Source organism: Marmota monax, unplaced genomic scaffold (assembly GCF_021218885.2).
Source record: "Marmota monax isolate L192 unplaced genomic scaffold, Marmota_monax_Labrador192_F-V1.1 WCK01_AAM20220418_F8-fsc00038, whole genome shotgun sequence".
In the NCBI taxonomy this organism is placed as follows: domain Eukaryota; kingdom Metazoa; phylum Chordata; class Mammalia; order Rodentia; family Sciuridae; genus Marmota; species Marmota monax.
The window spans coordinates 8073715-8088616 of record NW_026692498.1 but is presented as its reverse complement, the minus strand read 5'-3'; positions in this window follow the sequence as shown (position 1 = coordinate 8088616).

The window sequence follows — 14902 nt, the reverse complement described above, 5'->3', positions numbered from 1 at the left end:
GCAAGTTCAAACCCAGCCTCAGCAACTCAGTGAGGCCCTAAAGCAACTCAGCAAGACCCTGCCTCAAATAAAAAATAAGAAAAAGGGCTGAGGACGCGGCTGGCCCTCTTGAGAGTGAGCTCAGCCCCCTCCTGTCCTCTTTCTGCCTCCACGTGATGCCCCCGCCTGGTGAGGATGCCCCAGGGAGGCCCTCGCAGGACCTGGCGCCCCACCCTGGGGTTTCCCAGCATCCAGAACTCTCTGTCCTCTGAGCCCCGGGCTCAGGTATTCTGTTACAGCAGCAGAAAGTGGACTCTGACGCTGCTCTTTAGGGCAGGGGCCTGGTGTGGGCTCAGTCCCATTTGTGGGAAGGGACGCCCTGCGGGTTTCTCCTCCTAGGCCGGGTGCAGAGGTGCCCAGGGAGGAGGAGAGGAGGCAAGGGTGGCTGAGAGGGTGCTGCAGAGGGAGGCTGGGGCCTGTCCCGCGGAGCTGTTTCTAGGAGGGGTGGTGAGCCTCTGGGCTCGGGCAGCGAGTGACCGTGGACAGTGCAGCCATTGGGAGGACGCAGAGCCCTGTGCGTCTGCCCCAGCCCAGCCTCACCTGGACCTTCCAGGTCCCCAGGGCGACCCAGCAGAGGCTGCAGGGAGGCGCGGCCAGGCGGAGACGCTGGACCTGTACTGAGCACCGTGAGTCGCTCCAGGGTCCCTGGGTGCTGGGTGCAGGGCTGGCTGGTGTGGGTGGCCGGGTGCCAGAACCTTGGCTGTGTAGCTGGAGCCCTCATCTGCACCCCGATGGCCAAGTAGGACACGCAGGTTACTCGGGAGCTGGCATCGATGAGCTTAATTAACATCGTAAATCCCCAGCCCTCCCCCTGCAGAGAGCCACCCACGGAGCGGAGCGCTGCACTCAGCAACTGCTCCATAAACACCCCCAAGTTCAAGTTCATGGCCCTCAGTGCTGCGTCTTGTAGCTCACTCTGCATTTTCTCAGTCTGTTCCACAGTTTGCTTATTGAATCAGCAATCTGGCCGGGTGCATCTAAAGGCAAGTACAGCCAACTTCCTCCCTCCCCCCTCCCTCTCTCCTCCCTCCTTCCCTCCTCCCCCCTCCCTCTCTCCTCCCTCCTTCCTCCCTCCCTCCCTCCTTCCCTCCTTCCTCCTCCTCCCTCCCTCCCTCCCTCCCTCCCTCCTTCCTTCTTTAGTAAAAAAGCAAAGCTTCTCCCTCAGTTTGACAGCTCTCTGGACCACCATCTTCCAAGGGACTGAGTTCTCAGAAACATCCCTTTGCCAAACCAATGGTCACAATCCAGATGTGACACCTGCCTTGGGGATCAGAAGAGGGAGGGAGGCTCCTCTGCAGTTACAAAGAGCCGTCTGGGGCGTGAGGCAGAGAGATCTGAACCCTCGTTCACAGCGGAGGGACGGTGACGAGCAATCGTGCATGATCCAGGGTCTCTGTCAGCACCACCCCTCTGCAGCCATCAGTCCTGAGGGAAGATGGGCTCCTGTTGAACCCACATATTTGAATAGAATAAAAGTGCAGGCTGGTGTTAGCCTGGCTCAGGGCCCAGGGCTTTGATCTGGGATGAGGGTTGACAGGGCAGCCTCCAAATCCTCCCATTTACATTTGCTTAAAAACTCCAGAGTTTCTTGCAATATCCACTGTTTCTCCAGCACATTCTCGGTCACACCTGGGTCAAATTTGTGAATGTATGGAATACTGGGGGACACGCTCACTCTTCTGTGCTGGCTGCAGACACAGACGCAGATAGCCTTGGAAACAGGTGGCAGCTACCTGTGACCCTGAGGGAATGTCCCTTGGGGTCCAGCTGAATCTGCGGATGACAGAGAGGGAAGAAATCAAGTTCTGAAGATGCAGCAGAGCTGCTGGATTCAACCAAACCTGAAGTCCTCCCTGTGGCTGGACTTTTCTGTATCCAGGCAGCACCTCCCTTCACCATCTCATTCCCTGTACCTCGTCATTCTTCAGATGTGACAACAGGTCAGGGGGAGATACCAGGACCTCTTTGCAGCTTCTGAGGGGCCGTGAGAGCCAGGGCAAGAATGGTAAAGCATCTTTGGCTCAGCAGAGGCAGCAGAGGACCCTACGGCTCTGGGCCCTGGTGGCCTCAATGGAGACACAGGGTAACAAAAAGAGGGTCCCCAGGAGGAGGCGGTGGCTTGGCCACGCACAGCCCAGGCCTGAATCTTGCCACCGTTTCCCCAGGAGGGAGGCCCGTGCAGTGTGCGGACCCCCAGTGCGCAGGACAGGCAGCCGCGGCCCCCGGCAGATGGTGAGGCCATTACCCACGAGGTGGGGCCTCTGTTTGCAGCTGGAAGGTCACAGGGACCCCTCTGCGAGCACGTCACGTTCCTGAGTTTCCAAGATGGCCACAGCTGTGCTGTCAAAACACGGTGTCATCCTCTGCCCTGCGCTGCCTCCTGGACATTCACGAAGCCCTTGGAGCGTCCAAGTCCCCAGGAGCCCCGCAGGGCTACACCCACTGGGTTCCGGTCCCCGGCCTGCCCGCGAGCACCTGTGGAATGTCCCCGAACCTGGCTGGGACCTGCAGTGGCTGTGGCTGGCCCTGAGCTGGACAGTCTTGGGGAACAGCCCAGGCTTGACAAGGAGGCGACCCCCAAGCTGAAGGGCCCATTGGATTCCCTCAGCTGATCCACAGCAGCCACGGGGCCCGCGCAGCGTCTCCTCCTGGGAACTGAATCAGGAGGCCAGCACAGAGGGCTCAGAGTGGATGGGGGCCCAAGGAGGAGCGAGGGCTGAGGACCTGGTGTCCACACGCTGGTCGCTGGCCGGGAGCACCTTGTGGGTATCGTCCTCTTTAAGCCTTAAAGGGGCCCTCCCTGGCGGGTCCCACTGGAGTGCCACTTTCAGCAGAGACAACTGAGGACCAGACGGTTTCATCTCTTGAAGCGCAGGCCACAGGCGGCGGAGGCTCAAGCCAACGTTGGGTGGACCCCGGAGCCTTTGCCTAGCACCATCCTGAGCCACTCAGACCTGGGCTGGCCCCCTGGTTCCTCTCCTTCCCTGCCGGGAACTCAGTCTGACATTTTATTTTTAAATTGCACAAATTTATGGAGTGCAATGTGCTGTTCTGAGACATTTATACACTATGTAATTATCAAATCACGGTAATTAACATATCCATCACCTCGCGCCTTTATTGTTTCTGTGTGGTGCAACATTCAAAATCCTCTTTCCCCACGCACAGCGCGAGCACCTGTACCTAGACCCGGCGGCTCAGGAGGCTGAGGCAGGAGGATCTCTGGAGCCCAGGTTCCAGGGCAGCCTGGGTAACAAGGGAGACCCTGCCGTGCACGAGTGAGATCACGTTGTCTTTCCGTGTCTGGCTTATTTCACGTAACACGGTGTGCTCCAGGTTTATCCATGTCGCGGGGGATGTCGGGATTTCCTTCTTGTAGCCTGTCCCTTTACAGCACAGCTCTGCCTCTTAGGGTCTGTCCCCGGGAGGGACACTCTTGGGCCGTGACCCTCCCCTCCTGGGTAGTCTCTGCACCTCGATGAATGATGGACAACCTCGGGAGTTGTCTACGTTCTGATTTCTTTTCTGGGGAGGGTCCTGATCGCGGCCTCCAGGTTGCTGGGCACCACTGGGGACCAGGAGGCCCATCCTCTGAAGACCCCGTCTCTCGATTTCACTGCAGGGTGGGGCCTGCTGAGGTTTGAATGTGGTACCCCAGATACCATGTTTTGGGGATTTAGTCCCCAAATTCATTCGTTGATGGTACTTGGAGGGGGACAAATGATGGAATCAGAGGAGGTCACGGGGGCGGACGCCGGGATGGTGGGAAGTCAGACTTGAGACTCTGAAAACAAAGGGTTTGTTGAGTCGTGCGGATGCCAGCCCAGAGGTGCAGGAGTGGTCCAGGGGCAAGCTCCTTAGACCACCAGCAGCGTGGACAGATGGCGGGTGGAAAAGTGTCCTGCAGACCTGAGGGGCCGGCACTCTTTTGATAAAATTCTGGGGAGGAAGCATGAATCATATGCGCTGAACCTCCTAGACTGTGGGCAGGGGCGGGGCGGCACCCCGTGGGCCAAGGCCTGGGTGGGCTGCTGGTCCTCAGAGAAGGTTTTTACTCCTCGGTTGGTTCACAAGCAGGACCCATGGGGAAGGGGATGCAGAGCAGGGCTCTCTTTGTTGATTCAGCTTGGAGCTGGGGGTTAAAAGGGCTCCTCTCTTCCCTCTGTTCTGTGACTTAATTTAGGACATCTCAGAATCCTCTCGTCAGTGGCACTGGTGGCTTTATAAGAAGAGGAAGAGAAACCCCAGCTAGCCCGCTGCCTTTGTCCCTCCATGTGACGCTCCGCCATGTCAGGATGCAAGGAGGCCCAGCCTCTAGAGCCATGAGCCAAATAAAGAGTGTTCTTTATGAATTACAGCCTCAAGTACTTTGTCACAGCAACACAAAATGGACCGAGGCAGACCCTCTGGGTCACCTCCTCCTGGACGATTTCCGCTTCCAAAGACCCAGTCATTCATCCAACCATGGAGCCCTCCTTCCTGCCGAGACCTGGGGCCTGGGGGGAGACGGGGAAGGTGGACCCGGACCCTGCCCTCAGGGGGCTGCAGGGAGGCGGGAGACAAAGACATTGATTGGCAGAGAGGGAAGGCTCCAGGGAGCTCCTCACAGGGACCACTTCCCTTCTCTATGGCGGGTGGCGGGCGGGGACTCTTCTGGATGTCAGTGCCAGGAAGCCTGGGCGGCTCCAATGGCCACCTTTATCTCTCTCTCCTCCTTCTCTCCCTCGTGCCATGGGGGTGACTCAGCATGAAGGTGTTACCAGTTCTAGTCGGGTGAGGTGGCTCACCCCTGTAATCCCAGCTGCTCCGGAGGCTGAGGCAGGAGGATCCCAAGTTCAAGGCCAGCCTGGGCAACTTTGCAAGACCCTGTCTCAAAATAAAATAAAAAGGGCTGGGGATGAGACTCCGTGAAGGGCGCCCCTGGGTTCAGTCCCCGGGATCATGATCATGCCCAGAAAGGTCCTTTAGCGACTGGCTTCTCTGACTTACGGGATGTCTTCAGGATCAGCGCCTGTCGATTCTTCACTCCTTTGGGTGGTGGAAGAACATTCCGCCGTGAGGATACACCAGTTTAACTGATCTGTCAACAGTCCACCAACTGCGGGCAGTCTCCTACTTTTTGGTTCATTACGAACAATTTCGCTATGAATATTCATGCACAAGGCTTTGTGTGGATGAGGGCTGTCATTTCTCTTGGGTGTATACCCAGGAGTGGAAGCGTTGGGTCACATGGTCAGGGTCCCAAAGGGTCTGTCAGGACTGCGGGTGTGGCTCAGTGGTGAAGCACTTGCCTAGTGTGTGCGAGGCCCTGGGTTCCATCCCCAGCACTCAAGAAACCAACCAACCCACCAAACAAACAAACAGTCCAAGTGTTTTCCACAGTGGCTGTACCATTTTGCATTTCCTTGAGCAACGAGGGGCAGTTTCAATTTCTCTGCATCCTGGCTGACACGTGTCCTGTTGGTGTGGGTGGCACTTCACTGTGGTCTTGGTGCGCAGGTGAGCCCTCCCTGATGGCCACGATGGTGAGCTTCCTTTCATATGCAGATGAGCCACGGGTACATTTTCTCTGGAGAAAGCGATGGTCCAGCAGAGCGCCCAGGGGGGTTTAAAGGCTGAGAACCGCATTAGAACCCGCAGCACACAACGATCAAACGGCCAGTGTGAATCAGAACCTCCGTTATCAAAGCCCCCAAATCCAGCCCCTCTCCCCTCCTGGAGCAAGTCCCTGATGGACGAGCACATGGAACCTCCCACTGCAGTGTCCCCCATGCCTGGCCCTCCCCAAGGGCCCTGGGGGGAGTTGGGCTTCACTGGGAGGTGGCCCTGGACACAGTCTTTCCCATTTTCAGAGTTAACTTAATTCAACTCTACATTCCTGATTAGTCCTCCTGTCCCAAATGGTCACACTCTCTGGACAGGTGGGACATCCTAGCGCCAGCCCCACACCCACAAATATAACAGACAGACACACCAAGCTGGGCCTCCATCACGAGGCCTGAGACCCAATGTTGTGGTTTGGATGCGGGGTGTCCCCAGAAGCTCGCGTGTGAGACAATGCGAGACGGTTCAGAGGGGAAATGACTGGGCTGTGAGAATCTTAACCCAACCAGTGAATTAATCACCGGAGGGGTCAGCTGACAGGTGACTGGGGGCAGGTGGGGTGTGGCTGGGGGAGGTGGGCACTGGGGCGTGGCTTCGGGGTCTGTATTTGTATCTGGCCAGTGGAGTCTCTCTGCTTCCTGATCAGCATGTGAGCTGCCTCCCGCTGTCACACTCTTCCGCCATGATGTCAGCCTCACCTGGAGCCCCGAGGAATGGAGCTCAAGACCTCTGAAACCGTGAGCCCCCAAATAAACTTTTCCGCCTCTACAATTGTTCTGGGTGGGTCTTTTAGTTGCAGCCCAGAAAAAGCCAAGACACCCAGCAATGTGTGTTCCAGAATCCAGTCCAGCACGCGCTGTGGTGGTGGTCAGCCATGGCCCGGGGACAGGCGCTGGCTGGAGGAGGACAGAGCACTCGAGGGGCAGGGGGGCCCGAGAGCCCGTGAGCCGTGAGCACCCTCCACTGGGGGAGATGCCACGGCCACCCAGGCTCACAGCCTCCTCTCAGAGCGACTCTGGAGATGTCTGTCTTCGTGACAAAGTTAATTTTCAGTGAGCCGTGCACACCACGCACACCCAGGTACTCAGGAGGCTGAGGCGGGAGGATCCCAGGTTCTAGGCTGGTCTTGGCAACTTAGTGAGACCCTTAAAATAAAAATTAGAAAGGGCTGGGGATGCAGCTCAGTGGTAGAGCGCCCCAGGGTCAATCCTCAGTGCCACCAAAAGAGAGAAAAAAATTGCCCTGAAGCCACTTCCTGTCTCCAGAACTTTCCTTAGGCTCCCTGCACCCTCCTCCTCTGACCTTTGTTCCTCTTGTGTGGCCGAAAGCTCTGGATTCTTTGTGAGAAGGTCCCGTCCCCACGAGTTCAGCAGCCCCTGTTCTGAGCAGGGACCTTGATCCTCTGCAGCCCCGGCCTCCTCTCTGCCCCCCAAGTTCCTCCTCGCAGTCAGATCTGTGCGGACGGAGCCTTAGCAGACGTGCTGGCTCAGGAGTCCCCAGACCTGAGCACCCAACGTCCAGAGGTGCCTCAGCGCCTGATCCAACGCAGCTGTGCATGCTCCCCACGTCCGTGTCCCCAGAGGCCGGGGCCACGCTGTCTCTCTCCACCGGGTCTGGGCTTTCCCGGGACTTGCGTAATCTGTCATTTCCTCGGCTCTGCCCCCGCGGCAGTGTGTCAGGCTGGTGTGCTCAGGTCCACTCTGACTCCTACCCCCCTGAGGCCCTCACAAATACCCTGCTGCTCAGCGCGCTCCAGGGACAAGTTGAGGACGTGTCTCAGCTTCACCCGGGGACTGAGAATCCCCGCCCCAGGATGTGAACTCCACTGGGGAAAATGCCCCTCGATGCCTTGATGACTTGACTCAGGGCCGGCATGGGGCAGGGCCGAGCGTCCCCGTCTGAACCAAGTCCCCAGGTGATTAGAACGAGGAGACTGAGAACTTGGGCTTTCCCACCAGCCCCTTGGTTTCTTGAGATGGGCCTTGAACTCTTGTGCTAAAGCGATCCTCCTGCCTCAGCCTCAGGGCAGCTGGGACTAGGGAAGCTCCTCAGTGCTGGCCAGTTAGATGTTTAACATAAAAGCCCTGTTGTTTTCTCTTCCCTTTGTATAAACCACAGTTAAAATAAGACTCTGGTGCTCCAGGGAGAAAGGGCGTTTGGGCCTGGTGGGTGGGGACCTCCCGACCCGTGGCCAGCCCCCCGGGAGGTACAGGCGGGACTCTCCAGCCTGTGCAGGGTAGGAGGAGCCCGAGCTTCCTGGCCTCGGAGAACACGGGTCCCTGCACACCCTGGAGGCCGCTGCAGGGGAGGCGATTCCCAGCCCTGCCCCGTGCTGCTTGCTGGTCGGCCTGGGCTGTGGGAAGAGGCACTGGTTTCTGTGACCGCTGTCCAGTGGTGGCTGCAACTGCAGCTGTGGCTCCAGGTGTCCAGTCGGCTCAGGAGCAAGGGTGCCTGCCCGCCACCTGCCTCTCCCGTCACAGACTTGCCCAGGGCCACACCAGCTGTCCTGCTTTCTGTCCCTGTAGTGGTGGCGGAGGCCTTGATCTCTAACCTGAGAACAGCCTCGGGTCCTACCTGGGTGTCCTGCCACACGTGGACCCTGCCTTGGTTGAAGGTCTGTCCTAACTCGAGCTGAAGATTAATTGCCACCGTAAGGCTCTTGGGAGATGTGACCTGGTCGTGGGGGGAAGCGGTTCGTCCCCTCTTGCTCTCCCTCTGACCTCCATGTGACGCCTTCTGTCGTGGATGCCCGGGCAGGAGTGCGCTCCTTGGTATCAGCATCGGCTCCTGGACTTCCCAGGCTCCGGAGCTGCGAGGAGGTGTATTTCTGCTCTTTTTGAATTTCCTGGTCTGCGTATTCCGTGACAGGGACAAAAAACAGGCTAACAGGCCCGACAAGCAGGATGCACAGGTGCTTTCAGATGCATCAGTAGGACAGATACCAACGAGATGGGGGACGCCCGTCAGAGTCCAGGGACCTGCCACCTCAGTCTAGGGTCCCCTCCCAGGCAAAAGAGTCGAGGCTGCACCCCACACCACCTACCGTTAAGGAGGGAGGTTTCGCACCCCGCATCTGAGTTCCTCCAACCACTGACGGAGTCACCCTAAGGTGCCTGTTTCGCGTGGGACCAGATCAAGAGCAGGTTCTGCAGCGGGCGCAGGCCGTGTGCCCTCGCAGTCCCCATAGGTCCCTGGGGCTTCTGCTACTCAGCCACTGGGCTGGGGAGCGCCTTCCGAGCCCCCCCTGTAACTCCGAGCCTCCTTTAGATAAACTGCCCTGGCCTGCGGCTGGGCCCTGGCGGAGACTCACCCTGGACATCAAGTGCCCATGTGTCTGAGCTTCTGCCTCACGCGGGGTTCCCAGGAAGAGACTTGGGGTGGAGGTTCGTGGGCAGGAGGCTTCCTGGGAAATGGAAATGGGAGACGGAGGGAGATGTCACATCTCCCTCTAGTTGCAGTCGAAGGAAGGGCCAGCCATGGCCGTGGGCACTCTGCACCTGGGTCCACCCTTCAGCCACATCCCGAGTGTGGACCAACTGAGGGGTGCAGGCTTCCTCTGGGCGGGGCTACCTCTGTGGGTGGGGCAGCTCTGTGCCTCAGAGGGCCAGGCCCCGAGGTGGCTCAGCTGTGATGGCAAGCCCGGTCCTCCTGGGTCACCTCGGCATCCTCTGGCGCATCCATCAGACACCGGGTGTTTTGAGACCACGGAGGCCAGTGTGTGCAGTGACCTATCACGTGGGAATGCGCTTAGGCTTCAGTTGCAGGGGTAGATGGCTCAGGTCCAAGGTCGCTGTCTGCGGCCCCCTCTGATCCTCTCCTGGGGCAGGAGGAACGTTGGATTTGGGAGAAACCATGTAGGGCCTGGTTTCCAGATGATTCTTGTGTGGACTTGGTGCCGACCGGAGGTGGATGTCTGTAGCTTTACTGTCTCAGTCGGGCTCAGCCTGAAAGACAGCAAAGGGCAGGTCGGTGCTCAGGCAGAGCTCAGGGGTCCCACTTGGTTTGGAGGCCAGATCCTTGGACCTACAGTAGCTCATGCGCGGTGCCTAAAGGTTTAGCTCCAGGGCTAAACTGTCTGATTCTGTAATGGAAGGTTTTGCTGGGGGCTGGGATGTAACTCAGGGGTAGAGCGCGGGTCTGGCAGGCAAAGGCCCTGGGTTCCATCCCCGGCTGCAGCCGCAGGACAACAAACCAAACCAAACCAGCACCAAACAAACCCCACCTCTCGTTGGCACCTGGCCGTGCCCATCTGTTTGCAGCCGAGTTGCAGTTTTGATGGAGAACTCAGGCCCACGAGGCCGAAATACTGGTAAGCGTGTAGGGAGGGCTGGCCAGCCGGCGGTGTAGCCAAGGGTCTGGGGTTTGGAAAGGGCAGGGCTGGGCGAGGGTAAGGGATCAGGGACTGGGGCTCCCAGCGCGGGGGCCTTGGAAGGATCGCTGCCAGGAGGCTCTTGCGGGTGAGGACCAGCTGAGGAGGGGGGGAGAGCACTTCTGTTTCACCAGCCGGCCCAGCGCTGCGGTGAGTCCACGTCCAAGGTGCTGAGGTGGCAGAGCCGGAGACTGCCCAGGGCTCTGCGGCCAATGCTCCTGAGCTGACCTGGATAACGCCACTGCTGGGAGGAGCAGAGACCAACGCGGAGCCCAGGACAGCACCGCCTGGGGACCAGGGTCGATCTCCTGCACTCCTTCCTCAGGGGAGAGACCAGGACTCGGAGGCTTCTGCCAGCACATTCTCTGTAGACTTTGAGTACCTGGGTCATCGTCACAAACATTAATTATTAAAAAAAATATATTTTTAGGGGCACTAAGGGTTGAACCCAGGGGTACTCTACTAATGCATCGCATCCCCCAGTCCTTCATTTCTTATCTTGAGACTGGGTCTTGCTAAGTTGCCAAGGCTGGCCTCCAATTTGTGATCCTCCTGACTCGGCCTCCTGGGTGGCTGGGATTATAGGCGTGTGCCACCATCAAGCCTGGCTAGCAGAACAGACTTTTAAATTTAATTTAATTAATTTATTTTAAAATTTTGCAGTGCTGGGGCTTCACCCAGGCCTTGCTTGTGCTAGACAAGCCTTCCACCACTAAGCTACAGCCTCAGCCCCGCCGACAACATTACTTCTGATCTAATAATTCACTCTCTTTTTCCTCCTCGGTCTCTTTCTCTGCACAGAGAGAAGGGGATTATTTATGAGGCAGGAGAAAGGGCCCATCCCTTGAGAAATCAACCCTGACAGCACCTTGATCTTGAACCCCTGGTTTCCGGAACTGCCAGACGATAAATCTCACTGTCACCCGGTCTGCTGCATTTTGTTAGGGCAGCCCAAGTGGAATGATGCGGGTGAGCGTCTTCCTTGGTGTGAAGGATGGTTCATCTTGGGACGCACCGACAGAGGTATTTTATTGTACTATTCTTTCGTGGTGCTGGGGACGGAACGCAGGGCCTTGTGCATGCCGAGCACACATTCTACCACTGAGCCGAGCCCCGGCCCTGAGTTATTTTTGTTGTGCAGAAGTTCAGAAATGCATGCGGAAGGGCGTGGATGAATGCCAAGCACCAGAGGTGTGGATTAGGGACTCTCAGCTCCAACCCCCCTCCATCCAGCATTGGGAGGCCGGAGCTGGGATTCCACACACCCTGATTCTGCTTTGCCCGCTGTCTCCCTGCTGGGCTCTGACTCCAGGGGACACCAGAGGGAGCCACACAGGCCTGGAGGAGGGAGGGCCTTGATGTTTCCTGTCTGCCTCCTGTGGACCAGCAGGGCTGCTGCACTCCAGCTCTGTCCTCCTAGCTTGGCTGGGTTCAGTTTGTGTTTTTCAGCAGGTAGAGCACCTCCCTCATGTTCTCTGAGACACATCAGCACCTGCTGGTGGCCCTGCTCCTTAGAGCTCTGCATTCCAAGCTTCCGGGTTTCAGTTATCCTAATCCCTTATCTAGCCCCCAACCTCAGGGGTGGGTGCCACTTCCTGAGGGGCCACCTCCCTGATGCCCGAGTCTTCCTTTCTCTTCTTCAATGCGATGCTTTAGTCTGTTTTCCATTATTATAATGAAATACCTGAGGTTCAATAACTTATAGAGGAGAGAGGTTTATCTACTTATTTATTTTGCGATGGGGTCTCCCTGTGTTATCCAGGCTGGCCTTGACTTTTGATCCTCCTGCCTCAGCCTCCCAAGGCTGGCACAGAAGAGGTTCATTTGGCTCATGGTTCTGGAGGTCCAAGGTCTCGGTCTGGTGAGCCTCCCTCCTGGCTGAGGCCCATGGTGGTGTACGGCGTCCTATGGAAAGATGGGGGCACCTGTGTGTGTGTCTTCTGGTCTCTCTCTTCTCACAGAGCCACCACTACTCAACCACAGGGCTCTGCTCGGATGACCTTGTGTAATCTTTGTCACCTCCCAACGGCCTCATCTCTGAACACCATAGTTGAATTAAGTTCCACTTTCCTAAGGCCTCACAATGGAGACTGAACCTGGGGACACATTGAAACCCTATTTTAACCGTCGCAAATGCCTAGTTCATTTTTACTTCTTTAAAGATAGAGTCTCATGAAGTTGCCAAGTCTGGCCTTGCACTTGTGATCCTCCTGCCTCGGCCTCCTGAGGCGCTGGGATCGCAGGCGTGTGCCACTGCACTGGGCTGATTCTTCATATTAAGTTTCCTCTGTTGAGATGACGCGTGGCTTCCGTCTCCCTTTGGGACCGTAGCTGCTCAGGCCTGGAATGCCGAGAGATTCTGCCCTATGATCCCCCATGGCGACAGACAGGAAGTCACCAGGGTCTGATTTTGCCCATCCAGCCTCACCGAACACCTCCCGCCCAGCACCTCACCAATCCTGACCCATCCGTTTTTCCGCTCCTCTCCGATCCTGGCTCCAACGATGGTCTGACCCCTTGCCTCAGGGTTTGGACCACACCTGTCACCCATCTAAGGTCCCAGGGTCACCGGTGAAGCTCAGGGTCCAGACTTCTTTCTGTGGGTACTTCCTGCCTCAGAAGATGTGGCAACATGTTGTTACCTCTTGCGGGTGGCTCCTTGAAGGGGGGACTCCTCACTGCAGCTTCACGGGGGGATGGCCTGAGACGGTCACCTGCCCTGGACTCTCCTGGCCTGGCTAATCCAGTTGACTCCCAACGGGTCCTTATCTCCAAGTCCCCTCCCCTCCCCAGTGACAACTGAGAGGCCCTCTCCTTCTAGTCCCGTGGGCCCGACCTGTAGGAGGTGGGAGTAGAAGCCCTTCTTTGCCATTCTATCTGCCTCCCTGGCCTCGAAGGCTCACCCGTTCTCCTGAGGAATCCAGCTCTTCCTCCCGGTCGGCTGTGGGCCTTCCTTAATTTTTCTTTCACTTTCTCTCAGCTTCTGTTAGACCTGTTTTTGACCCTGAGTCTGTCAGCATGGCGAGTGGCTGGGGACAGAGTCTGGCAGGAGACTTTAACGTCTTGGTCTTAGTTTTGGGGGTTCACAATAATTTCACTGTTGTCTTTCGGGGACCAGGAGAAGATAAGATGGTGCTTGAGATGGACCCCAGAGCCAGACGGCCTTGGTTTGAACCACCGGCCCTTCTGCCCACTGTGACTTTGGGCACACTCTGTTGCTCACCAGGCCGGGTCCTCATCGGTGGAGTGCAGATGACACGCCACCCCACCGCAGCGGCATCCTGTGAGCATTCAGGCCAAGGAAGCACCCGCATGTATGACTTGCGACTGCCCTGTCCTTCAACCCAAGAACAGGGCTCCGTCCCGGAGGAGGCCCATCAGGCACACATTTGGCTATTCAGATGACAGTAGATCTACTGGGGATCATGTCCATACTGCTGAGGTCCCGTTGGAGGCCTCTCCCTCCACCCACGGGCACCAGCCCTAAAGTGGGGACAGAGGCCCCTCGGGGATGCAGATGCAGAGGGTGACCCCAGGGCCAGTTCTCGTCAGCTGAGAGCCAGCACAGGGTTTGTGGGCTGCACGATCCACCCAGGTGGCCTTGGTGTGGGGCAGCGGCAGCCTGGAAGGAAGCCCGGCTGTGCCCACCTTCCTGAGAGAAGAGAGTTCCAGAACAGCACCTTCCGGAGGGGTTTTCAAGAATGACATCTGACCCTGTTTCACTTACACAGAAGGGCCCCTGGGCAGGAGAGGGTCAGCGCAACAGGCCCCGGGGCCCAAGCTGCACGTTCCAAAGAGGACTACCCTTGCCTGGCTCCTTAGAGATAAGTGCTGAGCCTTGGAGTACCCTGGCCGCCAGATATCCCTCCTCCCTCCTCCCTCCTCCCTCCTTCCTCCTCCCTCCCTCCCTCCTCCCTCCCTCCTCCCTCCCTCCCTCCTCTCTCCCTCCATCCTCCCTCCTCCCTCCTCCCTCCTTCCTTCCTTCCTTCCTTCCTCCCTCCTCCCTCCTCCCTCCTCCCTCCCTCCCTCCTTCCTTCCTTCCTTCCTTCCTTCCTTCCTCCCTCCTCCCTCCTCCCTCCTTCCTTCCTTCCTTCCTTCCTTCCTTCCTCCCTCCTCCCTCCTCCCTCCTTCCTTCCTTCCTTCCTTCCTTCCTTCCTCCCTCCCTCCTCCCTCCCTCCTCCCTCCTCCCTCCCTCCTCCCTCCTCCCTCCTTCCTTCCTTCCTTCCTTCCTTCCTCCCTCCTCCCTCCCTCCTCCCTCCTCCCTCCTTCCTTCCTTCCTTCCTCCCTCCTCCCTCCCTCCTCTCTCCCTCCCTCCTCCCTCCTCCCTCCTCCCTCCTTCCTTCCTTCCTTCCTTCCTTCCTTCCTTCCTCCCTCCCTCCTCCCTCCCTCCTCCCTCCTCCCTCCCTCCTCCCTCCTTCCTTCCTTCCTTCCTCCCTCCTCCCTCCCTCCTCTCTCCCTCCATCCTCCCTCCTCCCTCCTCCCTCCTTCCTTCCTTCCTTCCTTCCTTCCTTCCTCCTCCCTCCTTCCTTCCTTCCTTCCTTCCTCCCTCCCTCCTCCCTCCCTCCTCCCTCCTCCCTCCTCCCTCCCTCCTCCCTCCTCCTTCCTTCCTTCCTTCCTTCCTTCCTTCCTCCCTCCTCCCTCCCTCCTCCCTCCTCCCTCCTTCCTTCCTTCCTTCCTCCCTCCCTCCTCCCTCCCTCCTCCCTCCTCCCTCCTTCCTTCCTTCCTTCCTTCCTTCCTCCCTCCCTCCTCCCTCCTCCCTCCCTCCTCCCTCCTTCCTTCCTTCCTTCCTTCCTTCCTTCCTCCCTCCTCCCTCCCTCCTCCCTCCTTCCTTCCTTCCTTCCTTCCTTCCTCCATCCCTCCTCCCTCCCTCCTCCCTCCTCCCTCCTTCCT